This window comes from Thermobia domestica, chromosome 11 (assembly GCF_964235325.1).
Source record: "Thermobia domestica chromosome 11, izTheDome1.hap1.1, whole genome shotgun sequence".
Lineage (NCBI taxonomy): Eukaryota > Metazoa > Arthropoda > Insecta > Zygentoma > Lepismatidae > Thermobia > Thermobia domestica.
Window position 1 is genome coordinate 168,564,140 of NC_137464.1, and position 10,425 is coordinate 168,574,564.

Here is a 10,425-nt window from a genome sequence, read left to right on the forward strand (position 1 = left end):
TATTTTAACAACGCCAAAATTGAATACCACCGTATATGTTTAAAGAAAAAAAAGAATCACTCGCTACCTACATAAGCAAATCTATATATGGACAGGTCTCATAACCCTAAATTAGCAGGAAAATTGGAAGGTGAAATAATCAGGGGAAACACTAATCTTCAGAACCGATTTTAGGAAAAACGGAAATCACACTACTTCTGAATCCTGTCCATAGCGATCGGTAGGTGAAATCATGGCGTCACTAACTTGCACTTCCTATTTCAACCTTTTCAGTCCAGTTTTGTTCTGAAATTTAATAATTCATGGCTCCTTGAGACTTCCAGCGATTTTACACGTTAATAAAATCCAAATGTTACCTGAATTTTGATGTTTACCACTGCAGGAAACCAACTATTTTCGAAGCAAACAAACTGATGTCTTCGACAAAAATTCTAGGAAGGGGAATGGAAATAATCGCGCTCTAACATCATAGCGTGGGTGAATCCTCCAATCAAAACAAAGCATTTTTGGCGGTCGGGCTTTGAAACGAATAAAATTTGGTAAAATCTGGATTAAACTAGATTTCAGAAGGACATAGGTATCTAAAAGAGAGGTGAAGGGTGGTCCAGAAAATTCTGCCGAATTTTAGATTGGTTATTTATTCCAAAATTTCCGTCCAATGGTGGACCTATATTTTCAGATAGCACTGACACCGTAAGACTTGTAATCATCCATTTACATATCCATATACAAGACTTATAACTAATTTAATATATAAATAAAGAGATCGATTCCCAAAACTATAATTCCTAAGTTTTACAGTTTTCCATGTTAATTTGAAATAAAATAACAGACAAAATTTACGAATTATATGAACAGCCAGAAATTTTTTGTTAAACGTCAAGTACAGTCGGTGCAAAAAATTTCGGGCACCCTCCTATTAAAAACATCATCACATTAGACTGTAATGGTATATTACACATTCACCATGTCTTGGCGATCATTTTGAAAACGGTGTTTCATGTCGAAAATATTCTTACAGAAGCTGTTAGATATTCATTTGTCTATGTAACGTGATGTTATTCGCTTCAAGTTGCTATTTGAAATTTTCAAGTTGGCACCGGATACCTTTTAGTGGAGTCACCCCGACAAAACCTCTCGATGTGCCTTACGTCAGTTACCTACTCCAGTTTTTCTTCTGTTGATTTATCTCCAATCGCTTTCATACTATGGCTACTAAACCTTTTCTCTTACACGGATACTATGTTTCGGCGGTCTTTTGAGAACACTGCCATTTCACCTCAATCGTTTTCTCCTGCAAGATGTTTGATTTTGCAAGATTTATCGAACGAGGTTCCACTCGACTCATGTTACTATATGAAATTTTGAAGTTAGCCCCCAAGACCCCATCAGGGAAGCCGCTGGGATCACAGGGATCACATCATTCGATATGCCATTCGATAATATTTACGTATTTAAATTTTGTTCCACTCATTTACCCTCTATGGTTTTCATGCTACGGGTACTGGAGTTACCGAACCATATCATGCCGGCCATTTTGAAACTGGTGCTAAATATGAAACATCTTTTGGAACAGCGTTAATTAGTTTTCCGAGACCTTACGAACGAGGTATTACTCGACGCATGTTCCCGTTTGACATTTTGAAGTTGCCCCCCGTTACCCCCATTTACGGGGGGCGCAGAGGAGTACTTTTGGCGAATTTGGTGTTCCCCCTTAGCAGTATGTAACGTGTACTTCAAATATTTCTTCTATGTTTTACCAATTTTCAGATATTTCCGTGGATTGATTAAAATGGTCCACCCTGTATATAAAGAAAACTGAAAATGCTATTTTTGGAGTTGCGTACTGTAATGCCCACTTCCGCCTAGCTTCGTGGCCTGTAATGCCCACATTCGAATCAAAATCAAGAGTTTGAGGAAAAAGAAAGAAAACCAATTAATAACACAAACTCTCAATCTGGGCTCACTCGGATAAAGCCTGGCAGAGTGGGCTTGTGTGGGGTTGTCCCATATCACGAATCCACCTCGATGCAAAGGATAGACCATAGATCCAATATTTCACTTCCAGAAAGTAAACAAGGTAAAAAGTTCAAACATAAACAGATCAAACAATCAAACACAATGTTTCAATTTTTCGAAAAATAACAATTTTATTGTAACCAATATGAGGGTGGTGTATATGCACTAAAACATTTGAATAATATACATACACAGTATTCAAACATTAAATACAAAACTATTAGAAATTACTATTTTCTGGTCAGTTAATAATTTGACTAATTTCAGTCTAATTAACTTTATCTTTGGCTTTAATCTCAAATATTCTTTAAACTCCAATCTATCAAAATAGTTCAGAATGAAGTAAAAATTAATAATTAATAATTAATGAAATCTTGAATATTTTGCAAGTATTAAATCTGTAATTCCTGTCTTACAAGTTTATCACTAAACTCTAATCTCAGTCGTCAAATCTTAACAAAATTTGTCTATATCAACCTTCTTAAAATTCCACAGAACAAACCCCTATTTTAGAAATAATTCAAAACTGAGTATTAACTTTGAGCTTATTCAAAATATCAAATGTTGAACCTCTTGACTGACAACTGGAGAGAAAAATCGAGAATATTCGTTTTCTTTGAAAATAATGATTTTAGACTCAATATAAAAACAGGATATATATATATATATATATATATATATATATATATATATATATATATATATATATATATCCTGCAAAGAAAAACAAATTAGATTACGAATTACTGGATCCAGGAATGGTTCGAGTTTCAATCACGTGGTCTCTCTTAGAATCAAGAAATGTATTTCGCCACTTAATTGGGAGGAATTTTTTAAGAACTCAAACAAATGCAAAAGTTCCGCGAATTTTGTCCCTTTTTGGAACCAATTCTTCAGACAACTGCACAATATTAACACAGATTACGTGACACAACTACTTGTTTAATATAAATCAAATTTGTCACTCACCTATATCTAGATTGTTTGATTGTAACCTTCAGACGGTCTCCGTTCAATGGAGACCTTGGCTTCTTTTGACTGGATAGATGACTAATAAAAAAGCAATTCCTTGCTCAGTGCCAGTCAGATTTTTCTAAAAATTATCGCGATTCTGAAGAATCCTAGTAATAAATAACGACTTGAAAGGACTTTACGTAAGGGCAATTCTTTCAATTTACAGGTTGAAACAACGTCAAATCCAGCAATCGCTCAAATGGTTTAATATCGGAATTGTCCAACACTATTATTTTTCTCTCTTTATAATTTTGTTTTTTTTTTAAAAAAAACAAATATTTAAAAATAACTAAATGAGAAGTAGGACGTAAAATATACTTAGAATTAACTCTGAGAGCACCAAAACTAACGAAATATGAGGGATTAGCATTCACTATATGTTCACTGGCCTCTTTGGCCACCAAAATCCCTCTCCGGCTCTGTAACTTTCTTCCTTCAAATATATCACCTTTTGCTTATCCAAATTCTTCTTAAATCACTAATAACTGATTCCAACTTGCAAAATATAATATAACTTTCAATTCACAAAAAATAACGAACAGTATTAATTTCACTGGAACGGAACACCGAGTTTCACCAGTAACTCTATTAAAACACATATCCTAGGTGTCAAAGCAATCGAAGCTGAGAACGCGAAAAACGGAACAAACCACTACATCCCCAAACCAAGAAACTAGTCAACGCAACCAAGAGTCACATTGGCAGGTTAGGATCGGCGAGTTCGGCCCCGCCCCCAAAAGTGCGCGCATAGCTCGTTTTTCTCCAGTTTTCAATAGTTATAGTATTCTTCAGTCTATTCCTCCACACATTTTTCCTTTCAATCTTTTTTATAACAAGAAATTTTTAACAAGGTTGAACTTCTAAATTAACAAATTATATACTTTATATTAATAATATAAATATGTATATTTATTTTTATTTATTTTTCCTAGTACGCATTCATTCTTCGTTTTCGTAGCAACTCGAAGGGATGGTATGCTACAACCTCCACTCCTTAGAATAAAAATATTCTAAAGGAATATTTTTTGCTGCAGGAAATCTATAACATAGAAAAATACAATATTAGACAAACAAACCAATATATAAATCTAATAAATAACTACATATAGACAATTGCCTTAAAAACTTTCAATAATATCAATCGAAATTCGTTTACGTTAACTAGTTAATATATTTAAAAAATCTTATTTACAAAGAGATTTCTACTTTCTGCATATATATATATATATATATATATATATATATATATATATATATATATAATTTTTTGAAATTTCATGGCCATGAAATGTCATTTCAAATAAATAAAATCTTACTGAATACTGACAACAATTATATACAAGATATAAATAAAAATATTAATAAGAAGATATAAATAAATGAATAATAATTTTAAATTTACAATAAATTTCCTGATCAAAATATATTTACTACAAATTTAATAAATCCTCCAGCTGTTGTTTTCTAATAATTTATCGTCTAGGTTCTCGATATATTTTAGTCTGTAAAACATGACTTCTTTTAAACGAATCCAAATTATTACTTTCGTCCGAAACAAGGACAGTACTTGGTGTTAAGAAACGACGTACAACAAACGGACCAAGCCAATTATCACTCAGGGACTTTGAAATTTTATCCTGCAACGATGATTTCACGTGAGCACGTATAAGCACATTATCCCCGAGACTGAACGATACTTTTCTTCTTCTCTGAGACATTAATTTGTTTGTCCAATGTTTATCATGTCATTCGACCAGAGTTTCTGGGTTGAATTACCCTCTATATCTGACTCAGAGAGGTCCCATCGATTTTCCAAAGGGTGTTAGTACGACGTCCGTAAAGATTTCGATAAGAGCCCTCTTTAGGCCAGAATGCTCGCTTATATTCAGAGTATACTTCAAATCTGGAATAAGATTTTCCCAGAGGTGCTGCTTATCAGAAAAAATAAGCGCGAATAGTAGCCTTTAAGGTTTTAATGAAGCGTTCAGCAATATTTCCCTCTGGATGATAAAGACTTAATTTTATGTGTTTTATGCCTAGTCCAAACAAATTTTCTGAAGTACTGAGAAATGAAAACTGATGCATTGTCAGTTGATATTGTCTCCGGAAAACCCATCCTACTAAACATATCCATTAATTTCTCGGTTATGGATTCTCTGTCAATTTTCCAGCACCACAAACCTACTAGCATAGTCTACTCCTATTAGGATATATTTAAAAGCTCTAGAGGTGGGAAATATATTAAAACTTCGGAGATTAAATGACCCATTTTCTTTTGATTTTCATCTTTCGTTAATTTGCAACGATGACAGCATCGAACAAACTCTGAAATTTCATGTTTCATATTTTCCCAAGTAAATCTTTTTGACAACTTCTTTAATGTTCTAAAAATGCCAGAATGACCGCCAACCAATTTATCATTATGATGATAATCCACCAAAACACGCCTCATATTCTTGGGAATCACGATCTTATAAGGGTCATTAACTGAATTAGTTCTTTTTATTAAAATTTTCTTGTTCAAAATATAACCTGACAGACTCACACTTTTCGATCTTCTATATAATTTCCTTAAGCTCAGAGTCTTCTCTTTGCAATACATCTATGGGTTCTTTAATTAATGGAAGCCTCCACATGTGCTAACCTCAAATTTTGATTAAATGAAGATAGTCCCATTGGCCCATCTATAATGCGAAATTCAAATGGATAATAGACCCTAGTCAAAGTGTCAGCTACGAACTTATCGCAAGACCTAACATGTTTGATCTGGAAAGATAATTGACATAGGGTCTCGACTAATGGCCCAGATTTCATTAGCCTCTTATTATTACTTAGGATCCATGTAAGAGCCTGGTTGTCCGTAAGCACATCAAATTCTTTTATCAAGTAATGTCCGAACCTGGCAATCGTCTTCACTAAGCTAATGAATTCGATTTCGTAAATGCTGCGGTGTTTATCAGCTTCTGACAATTTCTTATTGAAGAACGCTTCGGATTGGATCTCCCCCTTGCTATTCTCTTGTTGCAAACACCCAGCAATACCTTTTCCTGACCCGTCGACATTAACAATGAAACGCTTGTTAAGGTCAGGAGTTTTCAATACTACATTCTCCACCAATAAACATTTGTTTATCCAGAACCTTCAGATGATCTGAGGTTCATTCAATTAAAGCTCACTCAAAGGTCCCATTAATTCTTGCATTTCTGGGGCGAATTTGGAATAGTAACCAAAGAGCCCTAAAATTTTCATGAGACCTCTTCGGTTTCTTGGTGGAGGAATATTCCTGATTGCCGATATTCTTTTTGGATCAATCTCCGTTTGGTCTCCTGATACCACAAAACCTAAATAATTAATTTACGTATAGAAAAATAAACATTTATCAGGAGAAACCGTTACATGATTTTTCCTAAACCTATCGAAAACCTTTATAATCGTATTTTTATGTTCTTCTACCATGTCAGAAAATATTAACACGTCATCAAAATACGTTTCAACGCCATCCTTTTGTAAATCTCCTAACATTTTCTTCATAACACGAGTTAAGAAGTTACTTCCAGTTTTAATACCAACCGGAACTCGTATATATTGATATAAGCTTTTCGGTGTCACTATACTTGTAATGTCTCTAGAGTTATCATCCAATACAATTTGGTTGTACGCACAGCGTATATCAATTCTAGAGTACAATTTCTTCTCTGATAACCCCGTAAAGACATTCCTCTAGGTTCGGAGCAGGAAAAGGATCGTTAATTATTAGTGTATTAGCTTTAACATAATTACCAACAATTCGATAAGTATCATTTTTATTTTTGACCAAAAGACAACTACTTGCGTAGTTTCAATGGTCTATTTCCTGTAAAATTCCTTGATCTACCAATTTCTGAAACTGTTCGACAAATATTTTTTCTTTACTTTTAGGGATTGGAAACTAATTCTGTTTAAAAGGTTTATTTTCAGTAAGATAAATATGACCAATAAAGTTTTTAATACAACCTGCACGCTCGGAGATATCAGAATATTCTTTGGTAATCGAGTCAATGAATGAGGTAACTTCTTGATCACGATAACTATAGTCTTCCTCAATTGGTTTTTCTCCCTGTGTATTTAACGAGTCTTTCACCTGTTGTATCCTTAATAATATATTTCCGATTCCTGTTCACAAGCTTGTGAAAATTTTTCGCTTGCTTGATGTCTACATCGGATGGCTCAGATGAACTTTGAGATTGTACCGTCTTTATCTTAGAAACAGGAGAAAGATTTATAATAGTATCATCAACCTTAGACACTTGACCAGCACCATCATTATTCTTACTGTCTCTATTCTTCTTTTTCTTCCTCTTCCTCTTCTTCCTAGACTTCTTGGAAGAACCTTTGATTTTTGAAAACTTCGATGATTGATCAACAACTTCGACCAAATTTTCAACTTCGTCGTTCTTCTTCAAGGATGACTGATGTTTAATTTCATCTGGTTGAATATTAACTGAAACCATATTATTTCCATCCGTGGAAATCATTGCCATATCAACACAATCTGATTTTTTAAGAATTTCTTCAGGTTGGGTGGTTGTAAACCCTTCATGTCCTAGTTCTTCATTATTCAAATCAGGAAATCTTATTTCGTCATTCACTGCATGCACCAACATTTTCTCAACGTTATAATTCTTTGACAGATCGCATTCAATCAAATTTCTCAAAGCTATAAATTGCGACGAATTACGTACATCAATGGTAAACATCCGTTCTTCTAACCGATGCAATTCCAATTCACATTGTATACCCTTTTCACAATATCCATCTGAATTGGAATGAAAGCTCGGATGAAAATAGAAGAGACTCTCGCTGAATTGTTTCACTGGAGTCCTTACCTTTGGAGTTAAGTACCTCTGGTTCTCATACAACGATATATAAACGATAGTGTCTTTCGTGCTCAACTTTTGAAAGGAACAATACCGCGACACCAGATATTGTGATGTATACGGTAATCCAATGCAATATATTATAATATTTATGGAATAATCCCATTTATTCATTACCTGTTATCCATGTATATAAGAAGTGCAAATTATGCAGGTATAGGACTATGCCTATTGATATAATGAACATAAACTTCCGATTGTAAGATTTAATAATTTCAGCCAACACTAAGTCGTAGAGATTCGTATTTATTTATTTATTTATTTCGACTTATTTTACATGTCGAGGTTAAGGCTATATGAAGCCTTATCTAACACCTAAACATGATACAAAATTGAGAAATCAAAGAATATAGTTAACAGTAGCAAAAAAAGTAAGAAATTAAAAAAAACATACAAGAAACACACGGTCACTTGGACACACACACACACACACACACACACACACACACATACACATACACATAACACATACAAATTTAATATAATGCTACACGAAAGTACATACATGTTACAATATGTAATAAATGTTGAATTTTATAACTTTATAACAAGCTTCTCTATTGGAACTTATGTCTCTGTGACCATTCAACCCTGCTTCGATAACATTAAATTATAAACTGCTCCTTTAAAAGATGCTAGAGAGTTTGACTCACGTACCGAAGTTAGCAAAGTATTCCAATCACGACAGGTTGAAATTATATATGATTCCGAGGAGTAAGTTGATCTATGAATAGGAAGTGCAAGTTGGCTATGAAAACGTTACCTTGTGTCTCTCTCAAGGAAATCGCTTAAAAAGTTAAAGTGTTTTAGAAGATAGGAAGGTTCTGTAAAAGTAAGCGTTTTATACAGCAGTACCAACGAGTGCAATTTTCGCCGTTGCTGCATCTTCAGCCATTACAGCTTTTTAAAGAATAGCGTTACATGATTTGAAAATTTTAAGTTAAAAATAAAACGTATACAAGCATTTTGTACTCGCTGCAAACACTTTTGTAAATGTATATCAGCGTCAGTTAAGGCGGTGTCACAGTACTCCAAATGTGGTACCACTAGGGTTTGAACAAGAATTTTTTTCAACTGTGTTGGTAAAAAGTTTTTTAATTTGCTAAGAAAATGAAGAATTCCAAAAGCCTTCTTGCCTTATGCGTTAATTTGATCGGACCAAGTTAAATATTTGTTAAGTATGACGCCAAGATTTTTCACAGAGGAAGAGAAGGGAATATTTTCGCCTTCTAAAGTTATATTGGGAACAAGTGAAACACCTATTAACGTCGTTGCACGTTTGGAAGTAATTAAAATTGACTTGGAATTGACTGGATTTATAATCAAAGAATTATTTGCTGACCATTTAGCCAAATTACTCAAGTCTTCATTCATCTTTGTTATACAAGTATATATTTGCCTTGGTAAAGAAGATAGATACAATTGAACATCGTCCGCATACATGTTATACTTACAGTGTTTTAGAGATTGTGGTAAGTTATTAACATAAAGGTAGAAAGAAGAGGCTCTAAAACACTACCTTGAGGAACGTCACAAGGGAGGTTACGCTGACCAGAAGTTGGCAACCACCACATGCTGTTTTCGGTATTGTTCTTAGAATAAAATTATTAGAGTTCCAATGGGAGAAATAGACTTCCCTCTGCATTATATAATATTTTAAGAGTGAAAGAGCGAGAGTGAGCAATTTTTTTACTTGAGATATTTTTGATGCGATAAATCAGCTTTAATAAAACACAGCACAAATTACCGTTACTAATAATAACAGCAATAATAAAGAAATAACGGAATTACAATACTAATTACGTAAACAATACGTCCCACAAAATAATTACCGCGATGGGATTCAAACTCGAGTCTTTGCGGTAGACGTCTCGTGCTTTACCACTACGCTACAATTTCTTCAAATTAATGTAAGAAAATAAACTAATAGTCAAGGAAGATAAATATAAAACTTCATATTTCTACACATACAATTCATAAAATGCGAAAACAATGTCTGCAGTATTTCCATCTTTGGAAATTAGAAGTGAAGGTAAGGAAGAATTGGAGGGGTGAGCGCAGCAGTGGTATAGCCCTCATTTTTTAAAAAATGGAGAAAGATCAACTTAAAGCTATTCACCTATGCTTTTTGTACAATATAGCAAAAGCAACCACAAAGAGTTCAATGTGTCATACATTGTATATGTATGTATATATCGTACAAAAAACCATATGTGTTTAGAACGATGAGATAGCCTCAAGCTGAGGAAAGTTTCATAATATTCTTTCATTTAGCATATTATATATATATATATAAATCTTGAGAAAGTCATTATATCACTCTCATAAGGAACGTCTCTTTATACTAGCATTAGTATATTGTGTATGATCTTCACGAAATTATTTAGTTGTTTCTGTGTTTCTGTGTTAGTAAAGGACGCTCTAGGCGAGTGATTAAAACAATAAATGGCCATTTGGGAGATGCAAGTACGATTCC